Raw genomic sequence first — 16,828 nt, 5'->3', positions numbered from 1 at the left:
AGTCTGTCCCCAATATAACCCTTTCCCCTCCCCCAGATTAGTCTGGTCCCCAGTATAATCCTCCCGCCAGGTCAATCTGTCCCCCCAGTACAATCCCTCTCAGGTCAGTCTGTCCCCCCCAGTATAGACACATAACCTCCTTGTGGTCCTGGGGAACACGGCCTGTCTTCAGTCCTTCTAGGAGGACTTTGACCTTCTCAAGCTCCTCAGGTGTCATAGTGATAAACCTCAGTGATGAAAGGTTTGGGCATTCCCAACACTTTTTGGGCATTGTGCAGATGATCTCTGCTGAGCACAATGCCAGTGGTGGAGAGATTGGATGCTCCAAACTCTTCTTGGGCACCACAAGCCAAAAATCCCAGCTAGGCATGGCACCCGCCTACCACCAGTAATCCCCGGATCGGGTACCCTTCTGGAGGGGCGTTCCAAGGGAGCGCCACTTTTCTTTCAGGATATCGATTACGGGTTGTGCCTTTCTCACGGTATGTTTGTTTAAGCTAGATTTATGCAGACCCATGTAGAGTCTTTTCAGTTCTGTAGCTAACAGGTCAGAGTAAGGGATTCTGTCTCTTAGTTGGCGAACATAGCTAACAAGTGCATCAGTCTCACTGATCTCAGACAATATGTTGACGCAATAAAGGAGCTCACGCTTTAGGAGATTGTTCCTCTGAAGGAGGCTGTAAATGGAGTCTAGGCGCTCTTCCTTTGTCTTAGCTGCCCTATATTGTCTTCTCCAACATAGCAGTGACAGGGGTTGCCATCTAAGGAGATGAGGAAGGCCGTGACGTAGCACTGTCTCTGCGGATGACGACACCTCAGGGTCACAGCTGTGGACCTTCAGTAAAAGTAGTGTCATATTCTCCCGAAACACATCACCTATAGTGCTGCAGAGACCAGATTTGAATTTTTGAACAACAGCGTCAACCAGCTTAATGGCCCTCAGCTGAATCTTGTGGCCAGAGCTGTCTACAAGCTTGATGACTACTTTGAGGAGCTCCTTGAGCACTTTATTCTTGAACCTCCTCTTGAACAGATCGATTGCAGCCAAGGCAGTATCCATCAGCTTGATGTTGATGGAGGACTGGTGTTGACTGATCTGCTTTGTCAGAGCCGTAATAAGTTCATTCTTGAACTTAGCTGCCACTTTTGGACTTCGTTGGAGCAAGTGCTGTATGCAGTCCACGGCATAAAACAAGATGTTTTCGTCATATTCATGGAGCAGGACGATCATTTTGTCCATTAAAAACGTGTGCTCCTCCTCGCTCAGCTCCATATCATTAGCCAGAAGCTCTGCTATGAAAGCGATGGCCAGCATCTTCTTGCGCGGTTTGGGGCAGCTCAAAAAGCTCTTCATGCACCTGTAGACCTTTTTCGAGATACCAGACCCAAGGTCCTCAAAGGTCTCTTGAGTTTTATGGCTTCCAACCAACTCACAGAGTAGTGTGAGGATGTAGAGTTCGATGTCTTTGCAGCTTTCCTGTTCCGCTTCCAACATATGCTTCATGACTAGAGACACAACCTTTTCCATCACATCCTCCCTAAAGCCCATCACTTTCTTAATAAACCCATAAACATCCTCCTTGTGGTCCTGGGGAACCTGGCCTGTCTTCAGTGCTTCTAGGAGATCTGTGAGTATCTTCTCAAGTTCCTCAACTTTCATGCTCATAAACCTCCATGATGAAAGGTTTAGGCATTCCCAACTCTTTTTAGGCGTTGTGCTGATGATCTCTGGTGAGCACGGCACCAGCGGTGGAGAGATTGGGCGTTCCAAACTCTTCTCGGGCGTTGCGCTGATGATCTCTGGTGAGCACGGCACCAGCGGTGGAGAGATTGGGCGTTCCAAACTCTTCTTGGGCGCTGTGCTGATGATCTCTGGTGAGCACGGCACCAGCGGTGGAGAGATTGGACGATCCAAACTCTTCTCGGGCGTTGTGCTGATGATCTCTGGTGAGCGCGGCACCAGCGGTGGAGAGATTGGGCGTTCCAAACTCTTCTCGGGCGTTGTGCAGATGATCTCTGGTGAGCACGGCACCAGCGGTGGAGAGATTGGACGATCCAAACTCTTCTCGGGCGTTGTGCAGATGATCTCTGGTGAGCACGGCACCAGCGGTGGAGAGATTGGGCGTTCCAAACTCTTCTCGGGCGTTGTGCTGATGATCTCTGGTGAGCACGGCACCAGCGGTGGAGAGATTGGACGATCCAAACTCTTCTCAGGCGTTGTGCTGATGATCTCTGGTGAGCACGGCACCAGCGGTGGAGAGATTGGACGATCCAAACTCTTCTCGGGCGTTGTGCAGATGATCTCTGGTGAGCACGGCATCAGCGGTGGAGAGATTGGACGATCCAAACTCTTCTCGGGCGTTGTGCAGATGATCTCTGGTGAGCACGGCACCAGCGGTGGAGAGATTGGACGATCCAAACTCTTCTCGGGCGTTGTGCAGATGATCTCTGGTGAGCACGGCACCAGCGGTGGAGAGATTGGGCGTTCCAAACTCTTCTCGGGCGTTGTGCAGATGATCTCTGGTGAGCACGGCACCAGCGGTGGAGAGATTGGACGATCCAAACTCTTCTCAGGCGTTGTGCAGATGATCTCTGGTGAGCACGGCACCAGCGGTGGAGAGATTGGACGATCCAAACTCTTCTCAGGCGTTGTGCTGATGATCTCTGGTGAGCACGGCACCAGCGGTGGAGAGATTGGGCGTTCCAAACTCTTCTCAGGCGTGGTGCTGATGATCTCTGGTGAGCACGGCACCAGTGGTGGAGAGATTGGACGATCCAAACTCTTCTCGGGCGTTGTGCTGATGATCTCTGGTGAGCACGGCATCAGCGGTGGAGAGATTGGGCGTTCCAAACTCTTCTCAGGCGTTGTGCCGATGATCTCTGGTGAGCACGGCACCAGCGGTGGAGAGATTGGACGATCCAAACTCTTCTTGGACATTGTGGTGATGGCCTCTGGTGAGGACGGCGCCAGAGGTGTAGCGTTCTGGCGTCGCCGTCTTTTCCAGAACGTGTGGCATGAAGATAACACCAGCAATGCAATGTGCATGCATCCCAGGTACCACATGAAGGCGGCATGCAGCTCCTGCAGGTAGCACATGATGCTAGAACCTAGAAACTGAACTCAAATTCAACTAACTGTAAAAAATCCGCTTTTTTTTTTCTACCAAAATGCACAGAAATGCAAATCAGCAAAAATAATTCCTAAATAATTCCTACAAATGTATATCAATCCCGTGTATGAGAAACCACAGGGAATAAACTGATAATTATCTGATCACAGAGCACAGAAATACACGTCTACACTCGTCACTGTGTCCCGTAGAACTGAGCTCTGCCCTGCACTGCACTCCAATAAAAAAAGCGAAGCTGTGTTGTGACGTCACAGTATAGCGCGTCACGTGACCATGGGCACAGCTACAGAGGGGGCGGAGCTTAAACGGCCGGATCCTCGCGAAGGAAGACTTTGGTTACCATGGCGACGCGTGCAGGCCGGCCGTGTGGGAGGGACTTCCGCCTCCGAGGAGAAGGTGAGCGGAGAGCATGGAGCGCGGTGATTGGTCAGCCATGTCTTCCATAGGGGGGGGAGGTGACTAGCGCCCGCCACCCCCCCCCCATCTGAGGCAATTACATCCACGTGCGGACAACTGTACTGCCTGCGCCCCCTAGAGGAAGGACAGTGAGATCTCCCCCAATCTCTGCTACACTCCCCTCCCCCCCACATCACCATCTGACCCCTCCCCCATCACCCCCCCAACATAACCAACTCACCCCTCCCCCATCACCTCTCCAACATGACCATCACCCCCTCTACACCCCTCCCCATCACCCCCCCCCAACTTAACCAACTCACCCCTCCCCCATCACCTCCCCAACATGACCACCACCCCCTCTACACCCCTCCCCCACAACTTCCCCCACCAACATGACCACCACCCCCTCTACACCCCTCCCCATCACCTCCCTCTTCACCCCTCCCCCATAACCTCCCTCTTCTCCCCTCCCCCATCACCTCCTCAACATGACCATAACCCCCTATACACCCCTCCCCATCACCATCTGCCCCCTCTACACCCCTCCCCCATCACTCCCCCCACCAACATGACCACCACCCCCTCTACACCCCTCCCCCATCACCTCCCTCTTCACCCATCACCTCCCCAACATGACCACCACCCCCTCTACACCCCTCCCCCATCACCTCCCTCTTCACCCCTCCCCCATCACCTCCCCAACATGACCATCACCCCCTCTACACCCCTCCCCCATCACCATCTGCCCCCTCTACACCCCTCCCCCATCACCATCTGCCCCCTCTACACCCCTCCACCAACACCCCCTTTGCACTCCTCCCCTATTACCCCCCCCCCACAGACATCATCACCCATTCTACACTCCTCCCCCATCCTCCATCCCCGTGGACCAACAACAGAGTGAGGAACAGAGCCAGTGGTGACCCTTTACACTGCATAAGAAGCGTTAATTGCCAACACGAATCATGTTGAGCATAGCTGGGGGTTATTACTACTGCGACTGACACCAATGCTGGGGGTTATTACTACTGTGACTGACACCAATGCTGGGGGTTATTACTACTGTGACTGACACCAATGCTGGGGGTTATTACTACTGCGACTGACACCAATGCTGGGGGTTATTACTACTGTGACTGACACCAATGCTGGGGGTTATTACTACTGCGACTGACACCAATGCTGGGGGTTATTACTACTGCGACTGACACCAATGCTGGGGGTTATTACTACTGCGACTGACACCAATGCTGGGGGTTATTACTACTGCGACTGACACCAATGCTGGGGGTTATTACCACTTTATTTTGTATTTTTATTCATTTTAAATGGGCTGCCTAACGATGCAATGCTTCTCAATACAGGAAAATGCAATGTTATCGTACCGCCATCTGGAATTGTCGGGGGTGACAAACATAAGACCAACTAAAATGTTCAATCTGACCACCTCTGGTACGGAAAAACGGCGATAGAGCGGGAGCCCAGACATTGGTGTCAGTGAACACAATAATAGTCCCAGCACTAATGTCAGGACTGCGAACTTCCTCAAACTGGTGGTCAGTGGCAGTGAAAGTCAACCCCCCCTCCCCCCCACAAGTATGATGTATGATGATGACACCGTACTGTACTGGTGACATCCCGATCACCTCACACCAGTTATATGATGACACTGTACTGTACTGGTGACACTCCGATCACCTCACACCAGTTATATGATGACACTGTACTGTACTGGTGACACCCCGATCTCCTCACACCAGTTATATGATGACACCGTACTGTACTGGTGACACCCCCGATCACCTCACACCAGTTATATGATGACACCGTACTGTACTGGTGACACCCCCGATCACCTCACACCAGTTATATGATGACACCGTACTGTACTGGTGACACCCCGATCACCTTACACCAGTTATATGATGACACTGTACTGTACTGGTGACACCCCAATCTCCTCACACCAGTTATATGATGACACCGTACTGTACTGGTGACACCCCGATCACCTCACACCAGTTATATGATGACACTGTACTGTACTGGTGACACCCCGATCACCTCACACCAGTTATATGATGACACTGTACTGTACTGGTGACACCCCGATCTCACACAAGTTATATGACACTGTACTGTACTGGTGACACCCCGATCACCTCACACCAGTTATATGATGACACTGTACTGGTGACACCCCGATCTCTTCACACCAGTTATATGATGACACTGTACTGTACTGGTGACACCCCGATCACCTCACACCAGTTATATGACACTGTACTGTACTGGTGACACCCCAATCTCCTCACACCAGTTATATGATGACACCGTACTGTACTGGTGACACCCCGATCACCTCACACCAGTTATATGATGACACTGTACTGTACTGGTGACACCCCGATCTCACACAAGTTATATGACACTGTACTGTACTGGTGACACCCCGATCACCTCACACCAGTTATATGATGACACTGTACTGGTGACACCCCGATCTCTTCACACCAGTTATATGATGACACTGTACTGTACTGGTGACACCCTGATCACCTCACACCGGTTATATGATGACACTGTACTGTACTGGTGACACCCCGATCTCCTCACACAAGTTATATGATGACACTGTACTGGTGACACCCCGATCTCTTCACACCAGTTATATGATGACACTGTACTGTACTGGTGACACCCCGATCACCTCACACCAGTTATATGATGACACTGTACTGTACTGGTGACACCCCGATCTCCTCACACCAGTTATATGATGACACCGTACTGTACTGGTGACACCCCGATCACCTCACCAGTTATATGATGACACCGTACTGTACTGGTGACACCCCGATCACCTCACACCAGTTATATGATGACACTGTACTGTACTGGTGACACCCCGATCACATCACACCAGTTATATGATGAAACTGTACTGTACTGGTGACACCCCGATCTCCTCACACCAGTTATATGATGACACTGTACTGTACTGGTGACACCCCGATCACCTCACCAGTTATATGATGACACCGTACTGTACTGGTGACACCCCGATCACCTCACACCAGTTATATGATGACACTGTACTGTACTGGTGACACCCCGATCTCCTCACACCAGTTATATGATGACACCGTACTGTACTGGTGACACCCCGATCACCTCACCAGTTATATGATGACACCGTACTGTACTGGTGACACCCCGATCACCTCACACCAGTTATATGATGACACTGTACTGTACTGGTGACACCCCGATCTCCTCACACCAGTTATATGATGACACTGTACTGTACTGGTGACACCCTGATCACCTCACACCAGTTATATGATGACACTCTACTGTACTGGTGACACCCCAATCTCCTCACACCAGTTATATGATGACACTGTACTGGTGACACCCCGATCACCTCACACCAGTTATATGATGACACTGTACTGTACTGGTGACACCCCGATCTCCTCACACCAGTTATATGATGACACTGTACTGTACTGGTGACACCCTGATCACCTCACACCAGTTAGATGATGACACTGTACTGGTGACACCCCGATCTCCTCACACCAGTTATATGATGACACTGTACTGTACTGGTGACACCCTGATCACCTCACACCAGTTAGATGATGACACTGTACTGGTGACACCCTGATCACCTCACACCAGTTATATGATGACACTGTACTGTACTGGTGACACCCTGATCACCTCACACCAGTTATATGATGAAACTGTACTGTACTGGTGACACCCCGATCTCCTCACACCAGTTATATGATGACACTGTACTGTACTGGTGACACCCCGATCACCTCACCAGTTATATGATGACACCGTACTGTACTGGTGACACCCCGATCACCTCACACCAGTTATATGATGACACTGTACTGTACTGGTGACACCCCGATCTCCTCACACCAGTTATATGATGACACCGTACTGTACTGGTGACACCCCGATCACCTCACCAGTTATATGATGACACCGTACTGTACTGGTGACACCCCGATCACCTCACACCAGTTATATGATGACACTGTACTGTACTGGTGACACCCCGATCTCCTCACACCAGTTATATGATGACACTGTACTGTACTGGTGACACCCTGATCACCTCACACCAGTTATATGATGACACTCTACTGTACTGGTGACACCCCAATCTCCTCACACCAGTTATATGATGACACTGTACTGGTGACACCCCGATCACCTCACACCAGTTATATGATGACACTGTACTGTACTGGTGACACCCCGATCTCCTCACACCAGTTATATGATGACACTGTACTGTACTGGTGACACCCTGATCACCTCACACCAGTTAGATGATGACACTGTACTGGTGACACCCCGATCTCCTCACACCAGTTATATGATGACACTGTACTGTACTGGTGACACCCTGATCACCTCACACCAGTTAGATGATGACACTGTACTGGTGACACCCTGATCACCTCACACCAGTTATATGATGACACTGTACTGTACTGGTGACACCCCGATCACCTCACACCAGTTATATGATGACACTGTACTGTACTGGTGACACCCCGATCACCTCACACCAGTTATATGATGACACCGTACTGTACTGGTGACACCCCGATCTCCTCACACCAGTTATATGATGACACTGTACTGTACTGGTGACACCCCGATCTCCTCACACCAGTTATATGATGACACCGTACTGTACTGGTGACCCCCCGATCTCCTCACACCAGTTATATGATGACACCGTACTGTACTGGTGACACCCCGATCTCCTCACACCAGTTATATGATGACACCGTACTGTACTGGTGACACCTCGATCTCCTCGCACCAGTTATATGATGACACCGTACTGTACTGGTGACACCCCGATCACCTCACACCAGTTATATGATGACACCGTACTGTACTGGTGACACCCCGATCTCCTCGCACCAGTTATATGATGACACCGTACTGTACTGGTGACACCCCGATCACCTCACACCAGTTATATGATGACACCGTACTGTACTGGTGACACCCCGATCTCCTCACACCAGTTATATGATGACACTGTACTGTACTGGTGACACCCCGATCTCCTCACACCAGTTATATGATGACACTGTACTGGTGACACCCCGATCTCCTCACACCAGTTATATGATGACACTGTACTGTACTGGTGACACCCCGATCTCCTCACACCAGTTATATGATGACACTGTACTGTACTGGTGACACCCCGATCACCTCACACCAGTTATATGATGACACTGTACTGTACTGGTGACACCCCGATCACCTCACACCAGTTATATGATGACACTGTACTGTACTGGTGACACCCCGATCTCCTCACACCAGTTATATGATGACACCGTACTGTACTGGTGACACCCCGATCACCTCACACCAGTTATATGATGACACTGTACTGTTCTGGTGACACCCCGATCTCCTCACACCAGTTATATGATGACACTGTACTGTACTGGTGACACCCCGATCACCTCACACCAGTTATATGATGACACCGTACTGTACTGGTGACACCCCGATCACCTCACACCAGTTATATGATGACACTGTACTGTACTGGTGACACCCTGATCTCCTCACACCAGTTATATGATGACACTGTACTGTACTGGTGACACCCCGATCACCTCACACCAGTTATATGATGACACTGTACTGTACTGGTGACACCCCGATCACCTCACACCAGTTATATGATGACACTGTACTGTACTGGTGACACCCCGATCACCTCACACCAGTTATATGATGACACTGTACTGTACTGGTGACACCCCGATCACCTCACACCAGTTATATGATGACACTGTACTGTACTGGTGACACCCCGATCACCTCACACCAGTTATATGATGACACTGTACTGTACTGGTGACACCCCGATCAGTTATATGATGACACTGTACTGTACTGGTGACACCCAGATCACCTCACACCAGTTATATGATGACACTGTCCCACCAGTGCCCATCAGTGTCACCTATTAGTGCCCACTAGTGCCTCCTCATCAGTGTCACCTATCAGTGGACATTAGTGCCACATGTGATTGCCCTTCAATGCCTCCTCATCAGTGTCACCTATCAGTGCCGCTTATCAGTTCTGCCTGTCAGTGCCTCCTCATCAGTGTCACCTATCAGTGCCACCTATTAGTGTACATCAATGCCACCTGTCAGTGCCCTTCAGTGCCTCCTCATCAGTGTCACCTATCAGTGCCACCTATTAGTGTACATCAGTGTCACCTGTCAGTGTCCATCAGTGTGACCTATCAGTGCCACCTATCACTGCCTCCTCATCAGTGTTTCCTTTCAGTGCCTCCTCATCAGTGTCACCTGTCAGTGTCACCTATCAGTGCCTCCTCATCAGTGAAAGAATAAATAAATAAAATAAATAAATAAAAAATGTTTTCCATATACCTGGCTGTGTGGTGAAAGGGGGAAATGCTTGCTGATCCTCGGAAGGCAGTCGTGTTGGGTTGGCAAAAGCATTTGGGAGGTATGTAGTGGCCCTAACACTTGGGGGATGTGACACTCCAATGCTGGTACTTGGGGGTGATACTACAGCACTGGTAATGGGCATTTCATCCTGGGGTCTTTCTCTGACAGCAGCACTGGTACTGGACATTTCATCCTGAGGTCTTTTGCTGACGGCAGCACCCGTGTGGCTCTTCTGCTCGATTCCGAGCATGCATAGATCTTTGTGCTTCGGAATTGTGTACACACGATCGGAATTTCCGACAACGGATTTTGTTGTTGGAAAATTTGAGATCCAGATCTCAAATTTTGTGTTGGAAATTTTCAGATGGAAAATGTCCGATGGAGCCCACACACGGTCGGAATTTCCGACAAAAAGCTTCCTTTGAACATTTTCCTTCAGAAAATCTGACAGGATGTACGGGGCATTACAGTTCTTTGAGAACTGGCAGAAATCTACCATGGTGGCAGATGGGACTTGTAGTTTCTTCACTCACAGATTAGTGTGATGCGGTTCTATGGGCAGAGTCTTGATGGGTGTGTTTACGGTTGTACATACATGTATGTGAAGGCGCACCAGCCTGATGTATTATCCCGATGGGGATTTAATAGAGACAAATAAAAACAGCCACTGCCTCGGGGTTGTTTGTTTTTTGCAGGTACTGTTCGGACTTCCCCAGTCATTAGAGGGCAGCAAGGCCGGACTTATCCCTGGGTGTTATCCTAAAAGGGAATACACGTGAAGATTGCCTCTAGCTCACCACACTCATGCGCAGGAGGTTTTGGACCTTTTCTTCTTTTGACAGATTCTCTTTAATGAGACATCAGAGGTCTAAAAGACTCCAGATGTCTTCCAGTTGTTAGACACGACAATTCAGTTTGTTGCTGGCTGGCTGGTAAGGTGAGCTGGGAATATTTCTTGGTAGTTGTTTGACATGTATTGCTCTTCTATGTGTTCCTTGCTGTTAAGGCCAGTTACAGGTTGGGGCAGTCGCTGTTTTTGTTTGTACACCAGATGTCGTACCTAATGAATCTAAGGAAGTGCAGAGCGTGGTGGGGAAAGTAACATGGGGACCCGGAAGTGACATTTTACTCGTCACTTCCAGGTCAGCAAGAAGTGAAGGAGAGTGGATGCATGTCCACTGAGCTTCCTCTACTTACCCTGGGCTGGTGGCACCTGCCATGCCATGGTATCGGGGGGGGGGGGGTGATACAGACTTTTCCAGGGGGTTTGGAAGCAATCTACAGCCTCCCGATCACTTCCGCCTGAAAGTCATCATTTGGCTTGTCAGATATACACACACTTCCCATGGATACAGACACCAGGAGTGTGTATAGACCCCCCTCATTTATTATTCTCCCCACAGAAGCCTGTAAAGCATTGAACCATCATTCAGTAGATCAATGGACCAGTAGACCAGTGAACTAGTAGATCGGTTGTCTAGTAGATCAGTGGACTAGTAGATCAGTGGACCAGTGGATGAGTAGATCAGTGGACCAGTAGATCAGTGGATGAGTAGCTCAGTGGATGAGTAGATCAGTGGACTAGTAGATCAGTGGATGAGTGTAGATCAGTGGACCAGTGGATGAGTGTAGATCAGTGGACCAGTGGATGAGTAGATCAGTGGACCAGTGGATGAGTAGATCAGTGGACCAGTAGATCAGTGGATGAGTAGATCAGTGGATGAGTGGACCAGTGGATGAGTAGATCAGTGGACCAGTAGATCAGTGGATGAGTAGATCAGTGGATGAGTAGATCAGTGGACTAGTAGATCAGTGGACCAGTGGATGAGTAGATCAGTGGACCAGTAGATCAGTGGATGAGTAGATCAGTGGATGAGTAGATCAGTGGACTAGTAGATCAGTGGATGAGTAGATCAGTGGATGAGTAGATCAGTGGACTAGTAGATCAGTGGATGAGTAAATCAGTGGACCAGTGGATGAGTAGATCAGTGGACCAGTAGATCAGTGGATGAGTAGATCAGTTGACTAGTAGATCAGTGGATGAGTAGATGAGTGGATGAGTAGATCAGTGGACTAGTAGATCAGTGGATGAGTAGATCAGTGGACCAGTGAATGAGTAGATTAGTGGACCAGTAGATCAGTGAATGAGTAGATCAATGGATGAGTAGATCAGTGAATGAGTAGATCAATGGATGAGTAGATCAGTGGATGAGTAGATCAGTGGACCAGTAGATCAGTGGATGAGTAGATCAGTGGACCAGTAGATCAGTGGACCAGTATGTCAGTGGACCAGTAGATCAGTGTACCAGTGGATGAGTAGATCGGTGAATGAGTAGATCAGTGAACCAGTAGGTCAGTGGACCAGTGGATGAGTAGATCAGTGGATGAGTAGATCAGTGGACCAGTAGATCAGTGGACCTGTGGATGAGTAGATCAATGGATCAGTGGACCAGAAGATTCAAATTTGGATCAATGAAAAAATGATCGACTGATCTTAATTATTTTTGAAGAATAGCTGGTTGTCAAGGAGCGGGTTGGTAATCCGGCCACCGCATCTTTAATAACTGATGATTCATCAGCAGGTTCCCCCCCCCCCCATCCATACCAGGTCCTTCAGGGTCCCCCCAAAATCCATAGCATGCAGCCCGGCAGGCCAGGAAATGGGGGGTGACGAGCGAGTGCCCCCCCTTCTCAACCATGCCAGGGCACATTCTTTCAACACGGAAGGGTGCTTTGTGCAGGGGGGGAGAGGCTCCCTTTCCTCCCTCAAAACACCTTGTCCCCATATTGATATGGACAAGGGCCTCTTCCCCACAACCCTGGCTTGGTGGTTGTGGGGGTGCGGGGGTTGACTTAACAAGGGAGCCCCCAGATCCTGGCCTCAATATATGAATAAATATGGGGCATATAGTACCCCCTACTCATCCACCAAAAAAAGGAAAAGTTAATAAAAACAGAACAATAGTGTTTGACAGGTTCTTTGTTTAAAAAAAAAAAAAACATAAAAGCGCTGACCCAAACAAATCTTTATTTTTGTTTTTTAAATGCGGGGACAAGGGACACAGCTGAATGACAGTAAACGTGTATGATGCAACCGGGCGACTCCACCTCCACGTCTACCTTTCATTGGTCGAGTGTCTTTATGGGGTGGGATCGACCAGTGACATCACCGGGTAACCCCACCCCCATGTTTATCTGTGATTCGGGAATGGCACTCGCCCAATAAGAAGTAGACATGGGGGTAGGGTCACCCGATTACATCACCGGGTAACACCCACCCCTACGTTTACCCGTCATTTGTCTGTGTGGGCGGGAACAGTCGTGTCCGGCGAGCAGCATTTTTTTTTTTTCATTCGGGTCGGTGATTTTACTCATTACCTAATAAAGGACTTGTCAAACAGCGGTGTGTTTTTATTATCCCTTTGAACACTTTTTGGTTAATGAGTAGGGATACTATTAACCTCATACTCATTCGCATGATGTGAAGCCGGGATCTGGGGGGGCCCCTTGTTAAAATGGGCTTCTAGATCCCAATAAGCTCCCTGCCACAGACCCCTACAACCACCAGGCCAGGGTTGTGGGAAGAGGCCCTTGTCCCCACCAACATGGGAACAAGGTGCTTTCTTTTATTTACATTTCACATATCAGCGGGGAAACCTGCTGTCAACTGACGCTCCTTAACAGCCAGCTATTCTTTACACAGAATTAAGCTCAGTTGATTATTTTTTTTCGACCGATCTGAATTCGAATTGTTCTGCAAATTTGGAATTCGTTAGAAAATGAATAAACGAAACAAAACATATCAAATTCCAAAACTAATTAATGAAATTTAATAACATAACAATTCTATTCAAAAGGAAACAAAACACGTTTTAACACGTCTAGTACAATGTATCGGTGCAAAAACACAAACAAAAACAACATAAAAAAAAAAGGAAAAAGTGCTTCAGGTGCTAAAGTGTAATACAATGAAATCAGTGGGCCTGTGTGCAAGATCAAAACATGGGCCTCCTGATGAAAAAACATGGTGTGCTTAGTGAAGAGTGGGTGTGGTTTTCATTGTGCCATGGGTGTTGCTAGGATTGTAAAAAACCCATGGCACCTTTGGGCACGCCCAACAGAAAGAGTAATGTGGTGCACGTAGCAGTGAACAGTGGGTGTGGCCAAATTGTGTTAATGGTGGGAGGGGCTTCAGGGGCATTTTTAAATCACACAAGGTCAATCTATCCCCAAGTACAATCCACCCCAGATCAATCTGTCCCCAGTAAAATCTTTCCCTTCCCCGGGCCATTCTACCCCCCCAGAATAACCCCCCTAGGTCAGTCTTTCCCCCAGTATAATCCTGCCCCACTGCAGGACAATCTGCCCCCCAGTACAATCACCCCCAGGTCAATCTGTCCCCCAGTAAAATCACCCTAGGTCAGTCTGTCTCCCAGTATATTCTCCCCCCACACCCACAGGTCAATCTGTCCCCACAGTACAATCCCCCCCCCCAGGTCAGTCTGTCCCCCCAGTATAATCCTCCCCCCTCCTCCCCAGGTCAATCTTTCCCCTAGTTTAATCACCCTAGGTCAGTCTGTCCCCCAGTATAACCCTTCCCCCTCCCCTCCAGGTCAGTCTGTCCCCCAGTATAATCCTTCCCCCTTTCCTCCAGGTCAGTCTATCCCCCAAAATAATCCTCCCCCCTCTCCTGCAGGTCAGTCTGTCCCCCAAAATAATCCTTCCCCCTCTCCTGCAGGTCAGTCTGTCCCCCAAAATAATCCTTCCCCCTCTCCTCCAGGTCAGTCTGTCCCCCAGTATAATCCTTCCCCCTCCCCTCCAGGTCAGCCAGCCCCCCCCCAGTATAATTCTTCCCCCTCTCCTCCAGGTCAGTCTGTCCCCCAGTATAATCCCCCCCACAGGTCAATCTGTTCCCCCCAGTACAATCCCCCTCTGGTCAGTGTGTCCTCTCCAGTACAATCCCCCCCTCATGTCAGTCTGTCCCCCAGTATAATCCTTCCTCCCCCCCAGGTCAATCAGTATAATCCTTCCCCCTCTCCTCCAGGTCAGTCTGTCCCCCAGTATAATCCTTCCCCCTCCAGGTCAGCCTGTCCCCCAAAATAATCCTTCCACCTCTCCTCCAGGTCAGTCTGTCCCCCAGTATAATCCTTCTCCCTCCCCTGCAGGTCAGCCAGCTCCCCCAGTATAATTCTTCCCCCTCTCCTCCAGGTCATTCTGTCCCCCAGTATAATCCCCCCCCCCCCACAGGTCAATCTGTTCCCCCCAGTACAATTCCCCTCTGGTCAGTGTGTCCCCTGCAGTATAATTCCCCTAGGTCAGTCTGTCCCCCAGTATAATCCTGTCTCCCAGGTCAATCTGTGTACATATGAAAATCATTATTAGCACACAGCATAACTTACACATAAGCACACAAACATGAAGCACACAAAAAAGTTCACAGGGTGTATCCATGCCTCCCCCTCCCAAAAAGAAAGGACCCTGTCCCTGATCCCCCAGAGTGCGGTTCCGGAAATCGTGAGGGGGACTGGGGTACTCGTGGTCCACCTGCTCAAAACCAAGTGGACTTCTTTCTTCGGGAGACCTGCCAAAATAATGCCGGCCCTTCAGCAAGGTATAAGAATTGCTCTGGTCCTAGCCCGGCCCAGGAGACAAGTGAGTAAAAAGGCACATGAAGCTCTTTCCTTTCTGCGGTCACCCTGTTGAGAAAGGGTCTCCACGTGGCCAAAAGTCCCAGCTGGGCATGGCGCCCCATCTATCACCAGCACTCACTAATCAATAGGTAGGGTGCCCTTCTGGAGGGGCGTTCCCAGGCAGCGCCATTTTTCTTTCAGGATATGGATTGCGAGTTGTGCCCTCCTCGCGGTACATTCATCTAAGCTAGATGTATGCAGGTCCATGTAGAGTCTTCTCAGTTCTGTAGGTAACACGTCAGAGTAAGGGATCCTGTCTCTCAGTTGGCTGACGTATTTAACGAGCGCATCCGTGTCCTTGATGTGGGACAACATCTTTACGCAATAAAGGAGCGCCGGCTTTAGAAGATCTTTCCTCTGAAGGAGGCTGTAAAGGCAGTCTAGGCGCTCTTCCTTTGTCTTAGCTGCCCTATATTGTCTTCTCCAGCATAGCAGTGACACGTAAGGCCATCTAAACAGATGAGGAAGGCCGTGACGTAACGTGGTCTCCGCAAATGACGACACCTCGGGGTCACTGCCGTGGACCATCAATAGAAGTAGCGTCAGGTGATCCCACGGCGCCCCCTGGGCAATCTGGCCTGTCTTCAGTACTTGGAGGACTTCGACCTTCACCTTAATCTCCTCAGGTTGCATGGCGAGGATCCTCTGTGATGGAAAATCTGGGCACTCCCAACACTTTTTGTTTTTTTCTGGTGAGCGCGACCCCAGCGGTGGGGAGACTGGGCGTTCCCAGCCCTGCATGGGCGTTCGGGAAATGATCGCTGGTGTGCACAGCGCCTGTGGTGGAGAGACTGGGCGTTCCCAGCCCTGCATGGGCGTTCGGGAAATGATCGCTGGTGTGCACAGCGCCTGTGGTGGAGAGACTGGGCGTTCCAAAGTCTTCTCACTCTTCTTGGGCGCTGTGGTGATGATCTCTGGTGGAGTGTTCCGGCGTCGCCGTCTCTTCCAGAGCGCGTGGCATGAAGATAAGGCCAGCAATGCACTGAGAAGTCATCCCAGATACCGCAGGAAGCACATGATGCTGGAACCAAAAAACAAAATTGTAAACAAATTGTTTTTTTTTTTGTTTTTACCAAAATGCAGAGAAATGAAAATCAGCAAAAATATTTCCTAAATAATA

This window comes from Lithobates pipiens, unplaced genomic scaffold (assembly GCF_037356315.1).
Source record: "Lithobates pipiens isolate NorthernLeopardFrog02 unplaced genomic scaffold, aLitPip1_a1.2 Scaffold_23, whole genome shotgun sequence".
Lineage (NCBI taxonomy): Eukaryota > Metazoa > Chordata > Amphibia > Anura > Ranidae > Lithobates > Lithobates pipiens.
Note: the sequence above shows the minus strand (reverse complement) of the source record.